We start from the raw sequence: 25,434 nt of genomic DNA, 5'->3' as shown, positions 1-25,434 counted from the left end.
CCACGGTGAAACATGGTGGTGGTAGCCTAATGTTTTGGGGCTCCTTTTCGGCTAGTGGTCCAGGTAGTTTGGTCAAGATAGATGGAACCATGAAGAAGGAGCAATATTTGGAGATACTCAAGAAAAACATTAGACAGGATGCGGAGAAGCTCCATTTAGGACCAAACTGGGTCCTTCAACAGGATAATGATCCAAAACATACTGCCAAAATAGTCAAGAAATGGTTTGAGGATAATCAAATTAATGTTTTGAAATGGCCTAGCCAGAGTCCCGACCTGAACCCTATCGAAAACCTCTGGCACATATTGAAAACTGAGGTTAAAAAGCGGAAACCTAGAAATTTGAGGGATTTGGAGAACTACTGCATTGAAGAATGGTCAAAAATCAGTGTTGGTGCTTGTAAAAACCTTGTTGATAAATATCCCAAACGGTTACAGGCAGTTATTAAGAATAAAGGGCATGCTATTGACTATTAGTAAGAGAGGTATGAATAATTTTGAACTAGTGCCATTATTGTTTTTCTTTGTATAATGTTTCAAACTTGCATAATTTATTTATTTGTTGAGTTTAAATTAAATGCTTATGCTTGATTTATTGTTTGAAATCCCTTTAATATTGTCTACCTTCTGGTTTGAGCAATATTCTTATAGAAATCTCAAAGATCCGAGGGGTATGAATAATATCGGGCACAAGTGTATATATATATATATATATATATTCAGCATATATATATATATAGAGAGAGAGAGAGAGAGAGGGAGAGAGAGAGAGAGAGATAAAAGGGAAATGCGGCGCGCGCATTTTTGAATGTCTGGAAAAGGCTTTTTTCGCCGACGGTCCCGGGGGGGGGGTACTATCGCTTAGAAGTGTTTATATATCCATTAGATATTAATATCTACGATTTGGGAACGCGGGTCGCGTCTAGATTTATTTGCAGCGACTTTTACAAAATTATTGCTATTTTGGCTTCTCACGTGTTGATTCGGCTTTTTCGTATAAAAAGCGAAACTCATTCAAAGCTAAGACGTTCTTTTCAGCAATCGCGCCGGGAACGTAAGCAATCGGCTTTAATGCGAGGAAAATTCCTTATATCAGACGATTGCTATTCAATTTGGACAATCCCCTTTTGATGGGGAGCTGGTTTCTCCCCAACATCTTGGGGAAACAAAACCAGTCAAAGTTGAGTAAACAAACCAAAAAAACTGCCCCGCAGTAAATGTTAACTCCGTTACTTCTATTTGACCTCATTAATATCTCGCTGTGAAAATAATTATATATATATATATATATATATATGCTTCAGAATAATTTTTTTATTTAACAGTCAGTTGGTATGGAAACCTGTGATTATAATATTTACAAAATATTACTGGCGGTAATATTCTATAAGTTATCCCATCTAAATAAGAATTGCTCGATATGCAAGATTGGGCAAATAGATTAAATTGTGATTCAATGAATTTCAAAAAACTTATTGTAATGAAGTGGCTGAGTTTTATATCAAAGATTTTTATTATTCTAAGCAAGACAAAGAATACTTTTGAAAATTAATCTCCTTAGCCTATAGGGTTTCGATGTCTACCATCTCATCAGAGGAGAGAAAATATTAGCAAATATTTATAAAGGTGTGTACCCTATTTGCTAAAGTCAGTGAGACATGGAAAGTCAAAGTCAAAATATATAATTTGGATCTACAATTATTATATCCTTTTCTTCAAATCCTCTTGCTACAGGATTTCTGACTAATTAATTATTATAGTGTGTGTATTTGTGTTTGTGTGGTATTAAAAGCAGTGGCGGAAAGTCCTAAAAACTCGACGACGTTTCGCCCGTTTAGCGGAGGTTTTTTCAAATGTAAAATATATCCGTTGAGGAGGTTAGTTAATTAGAGTTATATAAATTAAGAGGTGGGTGTATATGGTCATCTTCATCACTCTACATTTACTTGTCTATGTTGATGCTAGCTAAATATTTTGATTTTGTTTCTGATTACCTTATAAATTGCGAAAAAAAAGTGCGTGTATATATGTGTCTGCGTTGTTAAGGATATCAACAGCAAAAGACCTTTTTAGGTGAGATCATGCTCTTTTTCAGTGTGATATTCTTCTTTGTTTCGTTCTTCTTTACTCCTTCTTTGTCTTCCAATTTCCATTGTTCATGAGTATCATTTAACAAAATGTTTTCTTCTACACTGCTATTATCAATTCTGCACCCAAAACGTATATCGAAACACATATCTTTTTAGAAAAAATATCTAAGCAAACATTAATATCCGGAAACTATTCTACTTTCATGTATAACGCAAGGCATGTTTATATGTTTATGTACTTGTATGTATACGAGTCATTCCTATGCCTTGTGCCTAACTTTTTGTCTTTTATTGTTTTGTGTTTGCAACATTTCAAAGAAAATAAAAATATATTACAAGTTTTTGACGGATTTCAAACTGACTCTTGATATCAAGATTTTGTCGTATATCAGTCCGTTGTGACCAATTAAATTCAATCTCTGCTTGCACGTGATTCTCTGTGTGTGTGTTTGTGTGTGTATATGAGTGTGTGTCTGTGTGTGCGTGCTTGTCTTGCTAGGATTATGCTGTGTTTAGCGTATTTGCATTATATTTTAAAATATAAGCATAAGAAAGTTACCTAATTTTATTACATATATAAACTAGTAGAATACTCGTCCCAGACCACACGTAAGCAATAATTATAGGATTAATCTACCTTAAGATCACAGTGTAGTATCAGTTCTGATGCTACACATAACTTAATTTGTCCTGAGTCAATGTCGGGGGAAACCTAAGGATATTTTTATTTTTACCTGCTTCTAGAGTGCCTATTTTTGAGAAACTGGTTTTCCCCCACATTAAAATTAACCTTGTGTCACATTTTGCTCTCGCGTGGAAACAAATCTATAACAATATAGCATTAATTTTAAAATGCTTCCCCCCCCCCTTTTTTATTTATTTTTTTTTTTTTTTTTAATGTACGTTACTGTTTTGGTGACACGTCTTGAAATGGTTAATTTTGCGATTTTAATACCATTATAACATTTTCACTTGTGCTGACTTACAAATATAATCTTGATAACAAAAACTGCATCTGATTTTTAAAGACTATTTTGCTTTGGTTTAATAAACAATTTCTTTTATTTAATTATTTTCATTTTAATTTAATTATTTCCATTTTCATTTAATTTTTTCCATTTTCATTTAATTTTTTCCATTTTCATTTAATTATATTTGCCTGCCTACAGATATCTTTTGGTTTTTATTCACAAATTGATTAAAAACTTGAACTGAATTTGGAAACTGATATATGAAAACTTTTTACCGGATTGATATAATCAAAGATTTGCCGGATATCCAATCAAACTAAAGAAAAACTGTGGAAATATGTATATATTGGATTGTTACCAGTTTCCTTGGATTTATTACAATACGTGTTGGATCGTTTTACCTGCCGAATACCAAGAACTTCCATTACAGGATTTAGAATGCACTTTCGATTTGAAGTTCAATATGCTTTCGTTGGAGCATCAATATAGAGTTTCTCTTATTCTATGTAGGTAAAATGATTTAAAAACTATTTAAAACATTTAATTTAATTTTCTATGTTTATTACCTTTAGCAAATTTGGTGCAAACCTTTTATAATATTTGCCAATATTTTTCTCCGAGATGTATAAACATCGAAAACTAATGGGTTAAGGAAATATATTTTACGATACTGTATTCTTTGTTTTGCATACAATTTCTAGATTTGACATTTAACTTTTTCAAATCAAAAATTTTACATTTCTAAATTATAAATATCTGTATATATATATAAATAAATGTATATATATAAATATATATATGTATATATATATATAAATATATGCATATATATATATATGCATATATATATATATGCATATATATAAATATATGTGTGTGTGTGTGTGTGTGTGTGCAGTCAGCACCAACCCTATTCAGGGTTTAACCGGCTTCCTCCGAAGGAGGAAGTTTCATGGGAGTATGAAATTCACAAGCGGTCCCCAGTCGCATGTATATCCCCGTTAGGGGAGATGACGACGTTAGGTTTTTGCAACTTTTTGTAGGGAGGTGTTGACGTCCTCCTACATACAGCACCTGGACTTCCCAAATTGGTCACCCATTTTAGTAATTAGCAGGCGCAACATTGCTTAACTTCGGTGATCTGACGGGAACCGGTTTGTCAACGTGATTATGCCGTGTGTGTGTGTATATATATATATATATATATATATATATATATATATATATATATATGCATATATTTACATATATGTATATATATAAATATATGTATATATATAAATATATGCATATATATATAAATATATGCACATATATATAAATATATGTATATATATAAATATATATAAATATGTAAATATATGCATATATATTATAAATATATGTATATATATAAATGTATGTATTTATATATGTATATATAAATATATGTATATATAAGTATATGTATATATATATATAAATATATGCATATATATACAAATATATGTATATATAAATATATGTATATATATATATATATATATATATATATATATATATATATATATATATATATATGTAACACATGTACAATTCAATAAAATAAATAAGTCGATTAAAAACAAGATCGTTAAAATACACCCGAAGCGCTTTTCGTTCAGACTAACATTTTCAAGGGTCATAAGTCTGAAAATTATTATTTTTTAGAATATTTGGTAGTGGTATGGAGTAAGAGCGGAGAGGAGGTTAAAAGAAAACTACCCAAATAATTCTATTATATAATTGTTTACGCATTTTCTACATCTCCTGTAAGATCTAGAAATCCTAATTCAGAAAACGATTCTTCTTGAGAACACCGGTTCTCGTTAGATCAACGAAGTTAATCGATGTTTGCCTGGTCAGTATCAGATGGCTGACCATTTGGGAATACCAGGTTCCGTATGTAGGAGGATATCGACATCTCACTGCAGAAACTTCAAAAAGCTAAACGTCGTCCTCTTCCTTAACCGGGATATAATGCGACTGGAGACCTCTTGCGTACTTAATATTCCTATGTAATTTTCTTCATACAGGGAAGCCGGTTGAATCCGCCTTGGGTGAATGTCGCTAGGGGCGGCGGCCTCCTCACGTTAAATTAAAATAAGTATCGAGATCAACGGAAAAGAGTCTACTTTCGTATGGTTGAAAGCGTACTCCCCACAAGGTCCGAATAGCCAGTTGCTGAACTCTTAAGGTGCTAGATCTCACGTATCACAAACACTCTCACGGTGGTCTGACAAGTGACGCAAAACGTAAGAGAAACATTTCAGGGATGAGTTTACAGAAGAATTGTCGAATAAGAAATGGGAATCTTCTTTCTTTGTTTGCAGCTTGAATGCAATGTTTAAATGAGTTGAAGCACGAGTCGATCAAGATCTTCCGTCTCATCTACTTCCACGAAGAGACCTTTATCACAATATAAAGTAAGAGGCTATTCGGAAGGAGAACCTACTGCGATATGACAGCATTTATCGACATTTAGGTTATCCCACTTAATGGACTATTTTCAGCCACGTTGACGACTAGATTTAATGATTTTCAATCTCGCTCGCCATCCGTCCATGCTTCCGTTCAGTCTTGGGCAGTAGCGCGTGTAATTGTGAGGCAAGGGTTGCGCAATTCCAACCACACCTCACCTGAATCGGCACTGTTTGCGTCCAGTGGCAAGGAGAAGACCAGGACGACTGAAAACAATGCCGAGATAAGCGGAGAGCACATACAGCACTTGAAAGTCCAAAATGGTCACCCATTTAGTACTGACAAGGTTCAATGTTGCTTAACTTCGGTGATTCAGCGGGAACCCGGTGTGTCAACGTGATTATGCCGTATATTATCTCGCCTGCCCTGACTATAGATTTAATGTAATCTGCGATTAGAAACACATTTCCATCTATAATGCCTAGCATGTCATTGATAAAGAGTATCAGTTAGCATAAGACTTTGTTTCCAATTGCGTCAACGGATATACGTATGTAATCTGAAATATATAAAGATGCTTTCAATTTATTTTGTTTTTAGTTATTAATAATCAATAGGCTATGACAACAGCATATTTTTTCACCGGCTTTGATTCTCAGGTATATATCCATTGATATCTTCTATGTCTTTATGTAGAGTGATGTTGTTCTCGGTTGATTAATTTTGTCTAACTGTGTCTGATATATACTCGAGAGTAAAAACAATGATAAGAATATGCTGTTGCCATAGCGCTAATAATCAATCATATCATGTTTTTAGAATTATCTCTCTCTTTCGTTTCTCTGGCTGTCCCAACATTCAGCAATTTTAAAGGTTTACCTAAACAAATACTTGCACTACTTTCCTCCTTAGTATGGGCCTATGTATATTGTAAATCAAACGTCGTAATTGTTAATGTGTCTTACTTGGTGTGAATTAAAACAAACTAGTTGATTTCCGATGTTTCTACTCTGTATTGTACGTTAGCAAAAAGTTTCTCTCCAAACTGTAAACATAAAAAAAATTATACTAATACAGAATAACCGATGAAATGTATGTTCCCGTAAGGTAAAAAAAAAAAAAAACAGTTTTCGGGAAAAACGTTAAAATCGCAAGGGAAAAACTGGGAATCGAAATAAAAAAAAAAAGCGAAATATGAGCCGATGGCGGGAAAAAATCACATAAAAACAAAAATTAAATTAAATAAGGAATCTCTACTAAGTAAGTTAAAAATGTATTTATCATTTTGTCTGTCTGTCTCTGTCTGTCTGTCTGTCTGTCTGTCTCTCTCTTTCTCTCTCTCTCTCTCTCTCACTCTCTCTCTCTCTCTATCTCTCTCTCTCTCTGTTAATATATATTTATGTGTTTATAGATATGTTTGATCATTAAAGTGACGTGATGTAGCGGTCACAGGAGCAAACTGTGAACTTGACATACCTGATACGAAGTCTGCCATGGCTAATATAAAACTTTCACTTATACCTTGCGAAAATATGGACCGGTATATCATCTGCCATGCGGTGAATCAAATATCAGGTCGGTGCAAATGTTTTTCTCGGTTTGTAGAATGGAACGTTTTAAACCAATGTAATTCACTTTATGCATATCGTTATTATTTAAAATCAAATAGAAACTTGATTTACTTCCTTAACTTAAGTGTTTTTCTTCCAAATTATTAAAACCTCATTCACATTTTTTTCTGAAATATATATACCATACAAGCAGGCCGCCCGGCATTGCCCGGTCATAAAATACGCTTAAATATGATACTTTGATTAATGCTTGCTTTTGTATTTGATATTATATTATATTGGACCCAACATATCGTAATGATTAAAAAAAAATTAAACAAAAAATATCTCGTGCGCCACCACCGAGAATCGAAACTAAAACATTTAGCTTACGATATAATTTCTTCTTTGACGTTAATGCCTGAACTATGAAGACGTTTGCTCTAAGGCTAAAAATTAAAATACGAACCAATAGCTATTGCGTTACGCATGCATATTCGTAATGCCGTCGTTCGACCATCACCTGGCAAATTTCATGTTTTTAATTTTCACACTTTTGCACCTATTTTCCCCGGCTAAAACCCAAAGATAAATATGTCTGTAGACATATAAGATATATCTGTTTCATGTATGTAGAATAAAAGTGACAGATGAGTTTAGTAGGAAAAAGGTTATATATATATATATATATATATATATATATATATGTGTACATATACATATATGTGTATATATACATATATGTGTATATATATATATATTAATTCATATGAAATGACATTAAATGACCTTTAGTGAGCAGAAAGGGAGTCGCCTTAAATCATAATGCTCGTTTTTACGCATCATTTATTTTAAGGATTACAAAACCATTTATATGCCTTGAAGTTAGCATCACGTGAGGAAATTTCGTAACAGTACGCGGGCGCGAGTATGGCGGCTATATGCAAAGATCAAGCTGTGTGCAAAATGACGTCACGGCAAAAGACTATAAAAGGAGAGCGAGTACTTTAGAGAAGTCGATCACGTTAGAGACGTCGATGACGTTCGAGAGGATAGAGGATAGAGAGAATGAGCACGATCACGTTTTATCCTGGAAAGTACCCGGAAATAAATGTCGTTGTTAAAAAATAGAATTCGAGTTATTACATGCCCTACGTTCCTTGCGACGTACTCTGCTACAATGTGTTGGGTGCGGGTGTCTACAGTTTTGCATTATAAAGATGCCATTTGAAAGCGGATGAGCCTTTTGCATTGACCCCATAGTACAGTGTCCTAAATCCGAAATCTTTTATCATGCAACTTATCCCTAATCATTACCCCCCCCCCATGAAGGCAGAGTTAGTCACAAAATGGATTTTTAATGTGAATCCTTACAGGAAATATTCATTGTCTCTTAAGACTGAAAGGAGGTCAAGAAACGTTTAAGTACAACACCGGTTGCAAAACTACTCGTAGAATTTCAGACACACACACACACGCAGACACACACACACACACATACGCACACAAACACACACACACACACACACTCATATATATATATATATATCAGGCTAGAAGTATTCAAGAGTGATAAGTAATAAATTAAACGAGGTTATTAAAAGTGCTCAATAAAAGAAGAGCAAGATATATTTTTATTGATATAAACACATGTATATTATTAAGTATCTTGACGACGACTTCTGGTTTTAACCGTCTATTTGTACGAAACATTAGCATGTCCAGTGTCGCGACCATGTGAATTAGTTTACACACACACACATACACACACACATATATATATATATGTACATATATATATACGTACATTCAACTGTCTGTATATATGTGTGTGTGTGTGCGCGCGCGCGTATGTGCTTATGATGGGCTCATAAGAGTAGTGGTTGATGGACAAAAATCAGAGGCCTGCAGTATTAATGCTGGAGTCCCTCAAGGGTCCATCCTGGGCCCAACTCTCTTCCTGATCTACATCAATGATCTCCCAAAACACATACTTAAATCATTCGTTGACATCTATGCTGATGAAACGACCATCTATGGCAACACATCAAAGGCCGTAAATGACAAAGTTATCCCTGATTCTCTCTCCTCTGATCGTGAACGCGTGGTACAGTGGGGGAGGAGGTGTCTAGTTACTTTTAATGCATCTAAAACCAAACTCCTATCTTTACATCATCAACGCTCTCATCCCCATCTGGCATCAATTGAAATGGGTGTCTCTCGTCTAGGGGAAGCTTCATGTGTTGATAAGCTTCTGGGCTTGACCTTTACTCCTGACTGAAATGGAACACGTACATCAAGTCAGTTGCCAAGGTTGCTGGAAAAATGGTAGGATCCTTCTACCGCTCCAGAAGATATCTCACCCCTGATGCAATTCTCTATCTGTATAAAAGCCAAGTACGTCCAAGGATAGAGTACTGCTGCCACATCTGGGCAGGAGCTGCTCAAAACAGCCTATCCTGCCTTGACAGAATACAAAATAGACTTCGTGGCCTAGTGGGTGATGCCCTTTTCTCTTCCCTGCAACCTCTCTCCCACAGGAGACGTTGCGAGACTGTCTTTGTTTTATCGTTACTACCATGGCAGGTGCTCGTCTGAGGTCCAATCTCTGGTCCCCCCTTGCCAATCTTTCACGATAAACACCCGTCTAGCTGAAACCACTATCAAAAATTTTCCCCACTCCTTATCTGTGCCAAAATCAAAACGTAGATTCCATGAACAAAGCTTATTTCTTAGAAGTGCACGCTTGTGGAACTGTTCCGGTTGTCTGTTTCCCACCTGACTACAATCTGTATGTCTTCAAGTCCAATGTGAACAAATTCCTGATGAACCGCCCCCTTAAGTAAGACACTTTATTAAATCTCCAATACTAACGTACTGTACACGCAATAACCCTTATCCCCAAGTGGCTTCCAGGCCTTGATAAGTGGTGAAAAAATCAATAGGATAATGCTGAACAACTAGGGATTCGATACGATATTGATATATAAGTTTATCGATACATATTGAGATTTGTGCGTATATATATATGCATGTATGTATATATATATATATACATACATACATACATATATATATGTGTGTGTGTGTGTGTGTGTGTGTGTGTGTGTGTGTGTGTGTGTGTGTGTGTGCATGGAGTCCTCATTCTATCTTTGGTCATTGTTCAGTTTCTCTTTATAATTACGGCTTTACGTCTTTTCTATTCGTGTATTCTTTGAAAAGAAATTATTATTCTTATACTTGCTGCCTTTACCAACCTGTCTTTTAACGTAGGAAAAATGTTCGTAATAAGTATATTTTGTCAAGACAGAAATAGATGGTTAAGTAGAGGCCAATAACTCTCAAACATCTGCGTCTAAAAACGTAACCTTTAAACAAATATTTTCTCTGCACCTCCACGCACACACACGCACGTGCGTATGTGTGTGTGTGTGTGTGCATTGGTGTGTGTGTTTTGATAATATGGGTTGAAAGAGAGTTACTTTTAACGTTGTAGGTTTGTTTATATATATATATATATATATATATATATCATTTTTCATCCAGCCAAAATTTCTGACTCTTTGTTTTCAACTTGGACTACTGAGACGAGCACCTGTTATTGTTCATTTTAACTAATAACCACCATTACACTGGACTTTCTCTTTATATACGCTTAGTTGTTTTTAGTTTAATGTTAAATTTTAACTATTTTAAATGCTAATGATCTCAATCTCTGAATGAACTGTTCGCATGAACTGTTTTCCATATTTATATTCTTATGTTTTTTTAAGTTTTGTTACTAAAACTCATAAACCTTTTAGTTTCATCCTGTGCAGTAACCAATAAATACATAGAAGTGCTAATATTCAGCGTGACTATCTGGTTAATTTGCTAACAGTTTTTCCTCGGATGAGAAGAATTATTATTCTTAGAAACTCCGCGGATTAAGGATTACCTAGCACAACAGTTTTAGAGCATTCTGCCGGATATTTGCATACGTCTACTTTTCAGCTCGTTTCTTACTAATATGTATATATATATATATATATATATATATATATATACATATATATATATATATACATATCAAGAATTGTATAAATCAACTGATTTAAAGGAATAAACTATAAGATTGTCTACATCATAAATTTTAGAACATACATTTTTGTCTTTTTTTCCTATATATTGCTCTGTAATCACATTGAGCTTCTTATATAAGGATTGATATATAATAAGAAAAATATATTTCTACAGAAATATATATATATATATATATATATATATATATATATATATATATATATATATATACTCTCCAGGGTATTATGGTTTATCAGGATAATTCTAGAATTAATTGTTTTGGAAGTCAAAAAAAGAACGAGAGATAGAGTGAGAGACGCACACGTACGTGTGTGTTTGTGTGTGTATGTGTGTATGTACATGAGTGTGTAAGTGTGTAGGAAATGTAAAAAAAAAAAACCCATGATACGCACCCATGCACACACGCACACACACACACACACACACACATACACATAAATGTTTTTTTTTTGGCATGCAGGTTAGACGGAGATAGTCGTCGTGGAGGTAAAATGTATATATATATATATATATTTGTGTGCCTCTGTGTGTGTCTAAGTGTGTGTACGTGTGTGTGTCTGTGTATGTGTGTACGTGTGTGGGGGGCCTTTCTCTCGTTCTCTTTCTGATTTCTAAAAGAATAGACTCTAGAATTATCCTTATGGACTCTAACGCCCTCTTAATGTTGATGAATTAACGACTGATTTATATGTCGATTACGGACTTCTGTTCGTCTAATTATGTGTCCGAATGACTTCAGATCAATTAATCTTCTGGTTTCATAGGAAATAAGTACTTTAAACGAGCAACTTTTACCCCCGGCAAATACATTAAATCAGTCGTGTTTGACAATATAAAACTTATTAGAAAGTTAACTAGCAAGGGCAGACGGGGTCATAAAAACGTTCCTTTGCTTTTCTTTTATAAGTATGTCTATAACTCGCACGTTGTCTTGTAATTAATGACAACCCCTGTGTAATTCTAAACGCCATATAGTTGTATGCCTTATAATCCGAAACAAACATAGACACCATGTATTGTAAAACACATCGATATAAAATAAATACCAGAATTGTATTTGTCTTAAATTTTTACTCTTTTCCCCATTCATATCTTTTACGGTTTGATTTCGTTTGTGCATTAAACGTTACATTTAATATATTCACTCTTTTTATTTTTTGTCAAGACCAAACAGTATAAATGTTTTATATTCTTTTCTGTTATGTAAAATAACACTATTTGAACTTTCCAATACATAACATAGCGGACTTTTGCAAATGCATGCGAAATGACGTCACAGATAAACAAAAATAAATACTTTAAAAAAGGGATCACATTAAAGACGAAAACAACGTTAGAAATCATGTTAGACGCGTGAATGACGTTCGAGAACTCGCGAGGGACGCCGCAACAGTAACGAGAGAATGAGGAAATAAATGGCGTGGTACAACAAAACAAGCGAGTTTAAGTTCGTTCCTATTCTTTGTCTCATTTGCGACTGAGCATACAACGTGTTGGTTCCTGGATAACGTTACAATGGAACTCCGTGTGGAAAGCATACGAATAAGAACATCAAATATTTCTAGAGAAGGATTGATAGCTTGTATTCTTTGAATTATTCCCACTTGTTACTTGTTACTAACTTGCATATTATTATCATAGAGATAGAAAGAACCATGGCGCAACGGATAAAAGTGTTAAGTTCTAATCAATTCCAAATCATAATTCTTTTAAGGTTTAAGGATTCACTTCTGAGTATGAGTGATACCAAGCATAAAATAAAGAATCATTATTTAAAATAACGAATCCTTATTTAAAATTACGAATCATTATTTAAAATTATAAATCATTATTTAAAATTACGAATCATTATTTAAAATTATAAATCATTATTTAAAATTATGAATCATTATTTAAAATTATGAATCATCATTTAAAATTACGAATCATTATATAAAATTATAAATTATTATTTAAAATTGTGAATCATTATTTAAAATTATGAATTATTATTAAAAATTAGGAATCATTACTTAAAATTATGAATCATAATTTAAAACTACAAACTATTGTTTAAAATAACTAATCATTATTTAAAATTACAAATAGTTATTTAAAGTAACTAATCATTATTTAAAATTACCAATCATTATTTAAAATTACTAATGACTGAAGAAAAGAGCAAGCTTCAACTCTGAATAAATAAATGATTCTGTTCGAAATTCTATACAGTTACCGGATATAGATTTATAGATTCTCGAATTTGACAAGACGCGTGTGAAGTTACATCGGTGGAAACGTTTTAAAAATACCATCCGAAAACAAATGGTGGTCCGAATAATCCAAATATGCGTGATCAGTCCTGAAAATTTTCAAAGGAGAATATTAGTTTGTCTTACATTCATTTTTTTATTTTAGCGATCCACGTCTTGAAGTTTCTTATCACTCAGGTACATTGTGTCTTTTTGTATACACGTAGTCGGAAAAAATGAAAATAATTAAGAAGGGCAGAGAAAATTACTGACATAATTATTTCCGGAAGTGTCAACTTTAATAATCCAACACGCAATTGAAATAACAAGTATTGCCAGGGTAACCAATTAGAGGGTGACATTGAAACTGGAACGAAACTACGGTAACAATTTCTCTAAAAAAAGTTTTTTCTTTCTATACTGTATAATGAATATACACACACACGCGCGCGCGCACACACACATTATATATATATATATATATATATATATATATCCCGAAACAGTGTTTCATAGTAAACAACTGATGATCCCTTTAAGTACATTGGTACTATTGTAAGTTCGTGTAAGTAGAATTATTCAGCGATGCAGGAAATTAATTGAATTACTGATAAAATATTGTTCCTACGAGGGGCATTTTAATAAAAATAGTTTAAAAGGTTTTTGAAGAGACTTCCAACACCATATATTTATACGCGTGTGTGTGTGTGTGTGTGTGTGTGTGTGTGTGTGTGTGTGTGTGTGTGTGTGGATTCTCGTATCTTTTTCGACGTTTGAGGTTTACACAAAAATTAAGTCGTCCGAAATGCATATGATTTGTTTATAGTCAATAATACACACTTTTTGGATATGTATATATATAGATATATATGCATATATATACATATATATACATGCTATTATATCTATATATACATATGTATACATACATATATATATACATATATATGCATATATATGATGGCAGCAAATTCGCTTTCGAACATTGTCATCACTCGATATAACACAAAAAAAAGAAAAAAAAAGTATATAGAAACACGAAAACATTCAGTGATGAGCTGCACGAATGTGGCTTTTAAGCCCTGCTAAACTCTGGCATTCCTTAGCACACATTGTACCACTAGCAGCACGTTCTTGCTGTTCTTTTCTATGCAGGATCAAATGCCGTTTCAAACCGCCTGTAGTTTTGTACATCCGCCCGCAGTTGACACAGATTAACTCTGGCAACTCAAGACTACCTTGTGGCCCGCTCCGCCGATGAGTAGACTGATGACTCATCAGCCCAGCTCTGCTAAGACATATTCTTGCGCATACGTCACACTCCAGACATATTTGGCTCTCCCTCCCATCCACGGCTCCTTTCACTCTCCCTTTACGGATATACCGCTTCAGCCGCTTATACTGGGTTCGATCCGCCTCAAACTTGCCCACACCTCCCCGCAAGATCCTTCTCCACCCTCCGCGATCCAAAGCAAGACTCTCCCCGGTTTTTTCATCAATCTCACATTTTTTTAAAGTGGATCTTAAACAATCCTTGAATCTCAATTTAGGCTTTTGAGCCAGACGTCTTCCCTTGGCGAGCTCGCCATAAAGGAGTTGTTTGGGAAGTCGACTGTCTAACATTCTCACCACATGTCCACTCCATCTCAGTCTATGCTTAATAATGTGAGCCTCAATGCTAAGGCATTGGGTCCGATCAAGCACCTCCACATCACTGACATACATCTGCCAACTCACACCTAAGATTCGCCGTAGGCACATCTGGTGAAACCGCTCGAGACGTCTCAAATGCTTCCTGTATGTTGTCCAAGTTTCACAGCCATAGAGAAGAGTAGAGAGAACGCATGCAGCATAAACCTTAATCTTGGTTGGCAGCAAGATCCCATGACGTCTCCACAGACGCCCGTCCAACTTTCCGACTTTCCGAAGGCATCACTTGCCCTGCTGATCCGTAATGATACCTCATCATCCAGGGCACTGGATATACTCAGTGTGCTACCCAAGTATACAAACTTAGAGACAACCGCTATCCTTGACCCACAGATATAAACTGACGGCTCATAGTATGGCATGCCCGGAGCAGGCTGATACATTAAGACAGTTTTTTTTTTCAGATTCATGGTCAGGTCCAATGCGCTGCAGTCAACCGCAAAAGCATCCACAAGATGCTGCATATCAGTCACCGTATGAGCCACTAGATCACAGTCATCCGCATAGAGCAAGTCACGAATCGTGTTGTTGAGTACATTTGTACTTGCATTGAGCGCCTAGTGTTGAACAATCCCCCAATAGATCGGTAACGAATATAGACACCATCAGAGCACCTTCCCCAAATGCCATCCGAAAGACCATGGTGAAATACAACGCAAAGAGTGTAGGTGCTGGAATGTCTCCCTGCTTAACACCATTTTCTACTGAGATAGGATCAGCCAGCTTTCCCCCAACGTTGATCACGGCCTTCATATCATCGTGAAAGAGCTTTAAGATGGTTACAAACTTGTCAGGACAGCCAAGCTTTTTCAAAATCTCCCACAAAGCATCCCTATTGACTGTATCAAAGGCATTAGTTAAATCGATGAACACCTGATAGAGTCCCTTTTGCTGTTCTATATATTTCTCCTGCAGTTGCCTGGCTGTAAAAATCATATCCACTGTCCCTCGACATCTTCTGAAACCACACTGCGACTCAGGCAAAACATCATCAGCAATATGCTTCAGCATTTTGTCTAGCATGATCCTACAGAGCACCTTACCGACTACTGACAGCAAAGAGATGCCTCGATAGTTCCACATTCATCTCTGCTACCCTTCCCCTTGTATAGCACTACCATCAATGCATCCCGCCAATACTGCGGAATACACTCATCCCGCCAAGCAGTCTGCAACAATTCCGCTAAGCGTTGCATCATCTTGGATCCAGAACACATAAAACATCTCCGCATGTAAACAATTCGAGTCAGGAGACTTTCCATTGTTCAGCTTATGGACAGGTGTTTCAACCTCCTGGAGAGAAGGAACCTCTGCCAAGATATCCTTGGCCGGATTGCTAGGAATCGACCAAATAAACTCCTGATCAACATAAGAAGGTCTGTTCAGGAGGTCATTGAAATGCTCCCTCCATCTATGAATAATATCGGTAGGGTCTCGAAGAAGATCCCCACCATCTTTCGGGCGCAGAGCAGTGATAGGTGATCTGGATGGTCCGTAAACCGTGCGCAGTAGGCTATATAAGGCCTTGGTGTTGTTCGAATCCGAGGCGAGCTGTATTTCCTCAGCTTTCTGTCTCCACCATTCATCCTGCATGTTACGCAACCTCCTCTGCGCCTCGTTCTTGATTGCCTTAAACTTGTCCCTCAACCGATCTTGCTCACCATCCGTCAAACAACCCCCGAGATAAGCGTGCAATGCCCTGGCTTTTGAATCAAGCAGAGCGTGAATTTCAGTATCATTCTCATTGAACCAATCCTGATGTTTACGCTCACAATAACCTAATACTCTCTCACATACCTCATGGGCAGATTCCTTAAAAGCAGGCCAAGTATTTTCACAATCAATCAGTTCCATCTCCTTAACTAGATTCTCCCTCACAATATTGTCCTTTAGGCGGGCAACATTAAGTCACTTTGGGATAGCCACACTAGCTGCCTTCATCTTGGGCTTCACAACACACTTAATCTTTGCACGGACCAACCGATGGTCGGTCCAGCACTCTGCAGCCCGCATGACACGAACAATTCAGATATCCCACATCTCACATTTTCTGACTAACATATAGTCTATCAAGTGCCATTGTTTGGAACCAGGATGCATCCATCTCGTCTTGTATTTGTCCTTTCTGCTGGAACATGGCGTTACCGATTTTAAACCCCACCTCTGAACAAAACTGCAACAACATCAGACCATTGCTATTACACTTTTCCACTCCGTGTTTACCCAGCACGTCCCAGGTTTCAAAATCTCTTCCCAAATCTCTAAGAATGAAGATCTTATCAGCAGAGGAGATGCGTCTAACTACACTGTACAAAGCAAGGTAGAAAGCAACTTTTTTATCTTCTGTTGCATCCATAGTGGGTGTATAGACACTCAGAAAAGTTGTATAACGACCATTTACCAGAGATAACCTCATAGTCATGATCCGGTCACTCACACTACAGAGAAGTTCTTCCAGGCCAGGCCTAGCTTTATAGCAAAAGCCACGCCTGATTCCCTCTTACATCCATCCGCTCTAGCACTCCAGAAAATGGAGTAGTCCCCAGCCAACTCAGAAAACTGTCCCTCATCAGCCAGCCTGGGCTCAGACAGAGCAACTATGTCCATGTCGTAACGTTGAAGTTCCTTAGATACAAGAGCAGATCTACGCTCTTGACGCGTTATTGCTGACGGCAAGTCAAGCAGCGTCCGCACATTCCAACAGCCGATGGTCATTCTCATATATTTCCTTGCAGTAGCATGATGACGACCGGGTCCAGGCTGTGGAGCCCTGAAACAGCTGCCGGGCCAGGCCCTGGAAATTCCAGTTCCCTTATTGCCATTTACGTTTATAATCATATTTTCCAACTTCATTGAATGCTTTGCCGTTTTAGGCTACAGCCAGCCTTTTTTGCTATAAAGATACACGAGATGGTAAAAAGTGTATCTAATTTATATCGAGCAATGCCTGTGCATGAGGATTGTTATAGTGGGAAAAGACTTTGCACCGAGACAATCCCACTCTCTAAACAACTGCCACATTGATCCAAAAAGAAGAGCAAGTCAACATCATTGGATGCAGCAGTCATCGCAGGTTTTATATCAGAGTTTTCCTTCTCGTAGGGAGGTTGCCTTCACTACGGCTTAAAGAGCCCTCTCCACCCACTATGTCATTTGATCCATGACTGCAACTTAGGTTGCTGGGTACCAGAGCATATTCCGCACGCCGGTGGATCATATATGCCGCAGCTTACAGGGCCTAAGCTCCTCTGGAGGTTTCTGTCAGGGTTACCTCACCCTTAGCCTCTGGTTAAATAACCTTGGTCCACAAGACCATGGAGGTCCAGTTATACGGCGCAGGACACTCGCCGTCCATCAGAGCCCCGTATATATATGGTCAAGGTCTGGTGTGGACGTGTGTTAAAAGCACACAGATGTCAGCGTCTTTCTGTGCTTCTCCCAGACATGCATATATATACCCATATATACACACACACACACACACACACACATATATATATACACACACACAAACGCATATATATATACACACACACGCATATATATACATATACACATATATACACACACAAACGCATATATATACACACACACGCATATATATATACATACACACATATATACACACACACACGCATATATATATACATACACACATATATACACACACACACACAAACGCATATATATATATACACACACACGCATATATATATATACATACACACATATATACACACACACACACATATATATATATATATGTATATATATATATACATACTGTGCAGCATATCAGCATTAGTCATTATTAAGTAAACCGAGTGTTTATGCTTTGCTAAAAAGTTGTTTTTTTTATTTCCGAATAGTCTATTTAATATTTCGATTAGATTGGGTTCCTTGTCCTTTTTCCTTATTCGCGGGTAAAATTCATGAAATGATAATCAAATGGTTTTAAACTTTGTATATTTACAACTATGTTTTCGGTGTTGTTTTTTTTTTAATTTACGAAATTAAGAAACAGCATCTGTAATATTAAGATGCTGCATAATATATATAGATATTCGTCCCGTCTCAAAAAAGTGTGTGAGTAAAAAAAATGTCTACCGAATCCATTTCAATTATTTAGAGAAATTGACAATGCAAATATATTTTTTATGGTGAGTCGATTTTTGCTTCTTTTCTAATTTCTATGCCACTTTATTCGTTGTTTATTCCTTGTTTCTTTCAGATGCAATTTCATAATGCGACATCGGGAAAGAAACTTTTGCGTCCATATTGACAGTGGATGTACACTTGTTCAGAAACTGTTGTCAGCAAATAATTTCTGTACCGCAGATGTTATATCTATAGTACGCACACACAGAAAATGATGCTACACAATTAAGAACATGAATGCCGTGTTAGAGATGTGCGTAGACAGGACCCACATATGTCGGTATTAAAAACAATAGGTTGATATTCACGAGTAAATTGGAGTTGCAATAAGACTAGGTTACAACAAAAGCGCTTCTTTGTCACGTGACTTTCATTCATAATCTCACCGGGATCTGTTACACTTTACATTTTGTTTGTTCGAGAAACTCCGGCAAAATTAGCAGAATGTAATAGGCAGTACGATAATACAATGGATTTAAAATAATAAGATAATAAAAACACAAAAAAACAGCAGAACAGCAAAAGCTGAACGCAAACAAAAAGAAAAAGCAAAAAGAGCTTGAAAACTACATTTGTTTTTTGCGTTTTTTTTTTTTTTTTTTCTTGTTTTGTCTGAACGTTCTTTTGGGAAATAGTGCTTCGTTCGCTCTAGCCAGAATTAATTTCCTATCTGGAATAATTTCTAAAAAGGTGCAATCATTGTTCCTGTCTGATGGTTTATATTTTATAAAGAATCGTTCGCTCTTTATAAGTTTACTATTTTTATAATTTGTCCAAGAGAAATGTTTTAAGGTGAAGAAAAAACCCCACTATTTCTGTCATTCATTTACGCACGATAATTAGGAGTTTAATCAGAGTGGACTAATTATTTAATGTATATATATATATATATATATATATATATATATATATATATATATATATATATATATATATATAGCTTTAAGTAAAAGAGGAAAAAGAAAGATCAATTCCACAAAAGGAGACTTATCCGGATAATGCCAAGCTCAACAATAATTATTGGAGCTTATACAATAGGACAACAAGAGAGTGAAATGAAGACACAAAACTATATATAGGTAGATATAGAATGGATCATTTATTGAATAATGGAATACAGCCAAAATTGTGGGGATAGAAGGGACTCTTTATGCCAGGGCATTTCGAAGCCTAAAGTTCCTCATCAGAAGAGTAGAGAAGGTTCTAGGTAGTATGGGGTGATGCGGCGTCTAGCGTGAGATTCGTTAGGGATGAAAAAGATTAAGAGGAATTATAGAGTGTTGGGGGAAGCTTTAATGAATTCTAAATAAATAAGGAGAAGCTTGTTATATATAGTATGATATATAAGAATATAAATTGTATTTAACATAGTATTGAGATTAAGGAGTATATGTATATTGTTGAATAGGGGGTGTATTGCTGCTGTGTGGTAATTTATTTTAACGCTTTATGGGGTGTCTATTTTCTATGGAGCGGGTAATTTTCATTAATTTGGTGGGGAGGTTATGTAAGGTTGTAAAACTGAAAGGTAATATGCGGCAATATATTTATAAGTTTCTACTGTTATGATATAGGGAGTATGATCATAAGGGGGCGGTTGGAGATTAGGGTGACAATGACTATGAGTGCGTATAACTTGATGTAAAAGGTTAAGTATACATATTGATGTTAGAATGGGGGAGTAAGGGAACCATAGCTACTTATGAGAGTGGTAAAAATATAGCAAATAATAGTAGGGTAATTATAATGGTACGGAAGATAATAGTTATGACAATTATAATAATAGTAGTAATAATAAAGTTGGACATAAATCAGATGTAAAATTAAATATGAAAAAAAAAGAATTTTAATATTAAGAAAAATTAAATAAAATAAATAAAATAAAAATAAAGGCAAAATTAAAAGTAAACATTAAATTTAACATTAAATATGGTGTTAACAATAGTTGTGATAAAATTAAATTCAAAATTACTCTTAATGACAGTGAAGATGGAGATAGTAGTAGCAATAATGGTAGCAATGACCTTGTGTGCCATGCGCCTATGATATCAATTATAATGAAGATTATAATTATAATAATGATGATATGAAACAGCAATAATAATAACAGTAGTAATAGCGTAAAAACAGTGCAGTACTAATAATGGTAATACTTCTACCACCACCTCCAAACATCACCACAACCATTACCAATGATAATAATGTAAGTACTGTTAATATTAAATTATTGGGGTGCGTAAAAGAAAAGGATACAGACAGGTGGGATGGAGGTTAAAATAGCAGGAAATGGGGTTGAAGGGTGAGGGGACTCGTATAAAATAAAGTAAAATAGAGAATATATATATATATATATATATATATATATATATATATATACGCATACACATACATATATCCGTATACAAATATCCGTATTAAAAATAAATAAATAAATAAATAAATAAAAAAAATTAAAAAATAAATAAATAAAATAAATAAATAAAAGTAAATAAATAAATTTATAATAAGCCGGGAAAGCGTAAGAGCTCGGTGAACAAAGGCCTGCGAGTTTAAATTAAAGGATTGCTTCACTGGGAACGGTAAATTTCAAGCGTCCACCTTAAAACATAAAATTTCTTTAAGTTCGATTAGAAGGCCATCAAATTTATGTTTATATAGACAGGCCAGGCCTAGAAAGTTGAATACACGCCGCATCTCCCCCATGCTACCTAGCACCTTCTCTACTCTTCTGATGAGAAGCGTTAGGCTTCGAAATGCCCTGGCATAAAGAGTCCCTTCTATCCCTCAAATTTTGCCTGTATTCCATTATTCAATAAATGATCCATTCTATATCTACCTATATATAGTTTTGTGTCTTCATTTCATACTCTTGTTGTCCTATATATATATATATATATATATATATATATATATATATATATATATATATATATATATATATATATTATTTAGTATAAATGCAAAGCGCTTTGGTAAAAACATTAAACGCTCTTCAGCGATCAACAGGTTTAATATAAAAATTGAGATTTCGCTTAATCACAACTTATAACAGACTTGTTAATAGCGCCAACTATCGACTCAACGGTCAAGTTTTAATCGCAACTTGAGGCGCGTCATTGTCTAGTTACACACAAAAGACTATACTCCATCAAAACCGTTTGTATATTGATGACTATGTATATAATTCATAGATTTTTTTGTGTTTTTATATATATATAATACGGATACGAAATTGATTCACTAACTCCAAATGCTTTATTTCAAGCTGTCAACTTCACAAAATAGACGCTTTATCTTTGATATATACTCATTATATATGCGATATGAATCTTAAGATTTGAATGATTTGCACATTTGTTTGGAAAATCGCCATTTTATTAATAAACTATTATTTGTTATTGTTTGGATTCCGTTTTGCAATATTATTTCTTTAACAAATATTTTGCGTTTCTGTTCACATGGATTGTTTCTTTCAAAAGACTGGCTCAAGTTTCTAACTATTATGCGTATTTTTTCACTTAGTCTTAATAATTTATTATATTTTCAATCATCTCGTATTCTCGTAACAAAATGTATTGAAATGGTATATCGAAGATTTACTGAAGAATTAATGGATAAATATTTGGATGAAATAAATGGCATCAGTTGTTTTCAGTTGTTTGGTTTTGTTCACTTTGTCTTCTACTGTTCCCGCTTTTTTCGCATTACACACACTCTTATAACATACCTAATGCACATATGCATTAGCTGTAATACCTATGTCATTTTACTGTTTATATTTGGCTTTATACTTTACAATACGTTGTTAGTCTTTGTGTTGTTTGTTCCGAGTTGGTTCGGGCTCACATTCGATGAATTGCATTTGTGTTCAATTTGTGAAGCAAGCGTGCCACTTATTTGTCTTTGTTCTATTAAACAAAACATACCAAATAATTAACTAATACAACTAAGACAAATAAAAATAAAGTAAGTCGTTGCCATGGTTACTCGTAATTTGCTGCTGTAATATATATATTAGGATAGATAGATAGATAGATGAGTTCATGATCTTCTGTTGGTACTCTTCAAATAATCTACATGATTGATTTACGTCAAAATAGTGGAACAGAACAATATATTAAGTAGTTTACGGAATTTTGTTGTTACAAAACGAAAAGATAAAAATGGAAAATTATTAAAGACAATTAAAATGAAAACAGATAGGAAAATAAAATACATTGTTTATTATACTAAAGCTAAGTTAACATCATTTTCCCTAAGACCTATATATAATATATATATATATACATATAGACTATAGCTAGATTAGCTAGATTGCCATATATATATATATATATATATATATATATATATATATATGTGTGTGTGTGTGTGTGTTTTTGTGTGTGCGTATGCGCATATATATATATATATATATATATATATATATATATATATATATATAAATGTATATGTATACATATATATGTGAATACCTATATTAGGTTGAGTATATTGGGAAGTGATATACAAATTACCATTAGCGTATGAAGCGATGGTCTTTGTGTAAACAAATTGAGATTAGGTATTAGGACAATGGGAAAACATTGTTAATTCACTGCCCGCATAGAAGCCGCCGTATAGAGCAACAGTTAGAAGCTCCGAATGTCGTTTGGGCGATCGGGTTTTGATCCTGGCTTGAGGTAGTTGCTTGTCTAGCCGCACTAATGAGCTGTGAAACAGCTAAACAATACTGTATGTGGATAACTCTCTCTCTCTCTCATATATATATATATATATATATATATATATATATATATATATATATATAACACTTTGTTATTCACAAACCAATTTTTCATAGCCAAGAAGCACCCGTTTTTCAAGTCAGAGTCAACCTGTTTCTTTGACCAAGAAAATCCGAATATCAAAAAAATATTAGATAAGAATTTTTATATGGATTTTACAAGCAGATATTACGTTGCAAAAGTTCATTCAAAAATTAAAAACCTCGAATAAAAGCAGCGTTAGCAAACAACTACTGAGAGCTCAAAGAAAGTGGACGATTGCCGACAGTCGAATGGAAAATTTACGGCAGGCCTGCACATGTAGAAACTTACATGACCAGTGTAGACTATGTTTGAATGAAAACGTAGCTATCCTAAACTCTAAAGCACTCCCAAATGAATTCCATGAATGAAATAGCAGGCATATGTATACACGAAATAAACTTTACTTTAGGATTACAACACACACATACGTACAAAAATGAATAAATAATAAAAAAGAAAACTGTCAATAACTTTTCGATTCAAAACTGAATGCTCTGACTAAATTCGAAGTATCGTCAGTCCTTAATGGAAAGTCGAAGACAATGAGTTTATGTTTCTATAGTAGTTGTTTATTTTTGTATAAATTCTTGCACAAAAACACATATTTTGCATAGCATAAGGCTTTTTTATTTTTTCAGATTGTAATCGAAACTGGTTGGTTTTGATTCCACTAACATTTGTTTTCTTTCTTTGCTTCAGATTAACTGTTAACATTGGTGTAGTTTTTTTCAACGCATCCAGAGGAAGTTACTTTGGATGAAGCAACTGGACATACCGCAATTTTCTTTTTTATTCTGTAAGTAAATTTTCGTCTTTTGCATTTATAGTACGATTAAAATATTCGATAACATTTTCACTTTAGAGTTACTGCTTATCAAGGTCTGGATGCCATCCAAAGATCATGGTTAATGGGTGTCATGTGAGACAACATCGTGTTAATCGGTGATGGTAGGAATTGGGTATAACTTAAGTATTTAAGAGACTAGCTCATCAAGAACTTGTTTACATTGGACTTGAAAACGAATATATGATAGTCAGTTCGCGCTATGTTTAATGATTTTCGTTTAGTTTTAGGCACAGGCAGAGAGTAAGGGAATTTGTTGATAGTGGTTGTAGATAGGCGAGTGTTTACCGTGAACTTTTACAAAAGGGGTGCTCAGAGTGAAGCTCATCGAACTCCCGCTATGAGAAAGAGACAGCAGGGGAAAAAAGAAATCACCCATCAAATTTCAAAGTCGGTTTTGTACCTTTTGGATGTCGGAAAGGACTCTATGAGCAGTTCGTGCTCAGATCTATCAAGAGAGTGTATTTGGCTCATCTTCAGTAGAATAGGTTGGTCAAAATATATATTCCCGCCAAAAGCAAAATAGGGGTTACAGTAAAAAGTAAAGA

General features: G+C 34.7%; 1 protein-coding gene across 4 annotated transcripts in view; it reads left to right on the top strand.

The window, feature by feature from the left end:
• The window catches only part of LOC145252711 (uncharacterized), a 1,486,750-nt gene that overhangs the window by 759,490 nt on the left and 701,826 nt on the right, over positions 1–25,434 (top strand). For all 4 annotated transcript variants that reach the window (XM_080112543.1, XM_080112538.1, XM_080112540.1 and 1 more), the window contains one exon: positions 24,742–24,838. The gene's annotated coding sequence lies outside the window, so the exon portion shown is untranslated. The remainder of the gene's footprint in view (positions 1–24,741; positions 24,839–25,434) is intronic.

The sequence above is a fragment of the Euprymna scolopes genome, chromosome 29 (genome assembly GCF_053919585.1).
Source record: "Euprymna scolopes isolate OS-2025 chromosome 29, ASM5391958v1, whole genome shotgun sequence".
Classification (NCBI taxonomy): Eukaryota; Metazoa; Mollusca; class Cephalopoda; order Sepiida; family Sepiolidae; genus Euprymna; species Euprymna scolopes.
This window is presented reverse-complemented; position numbering and strand designations above follow the sequence as displayed.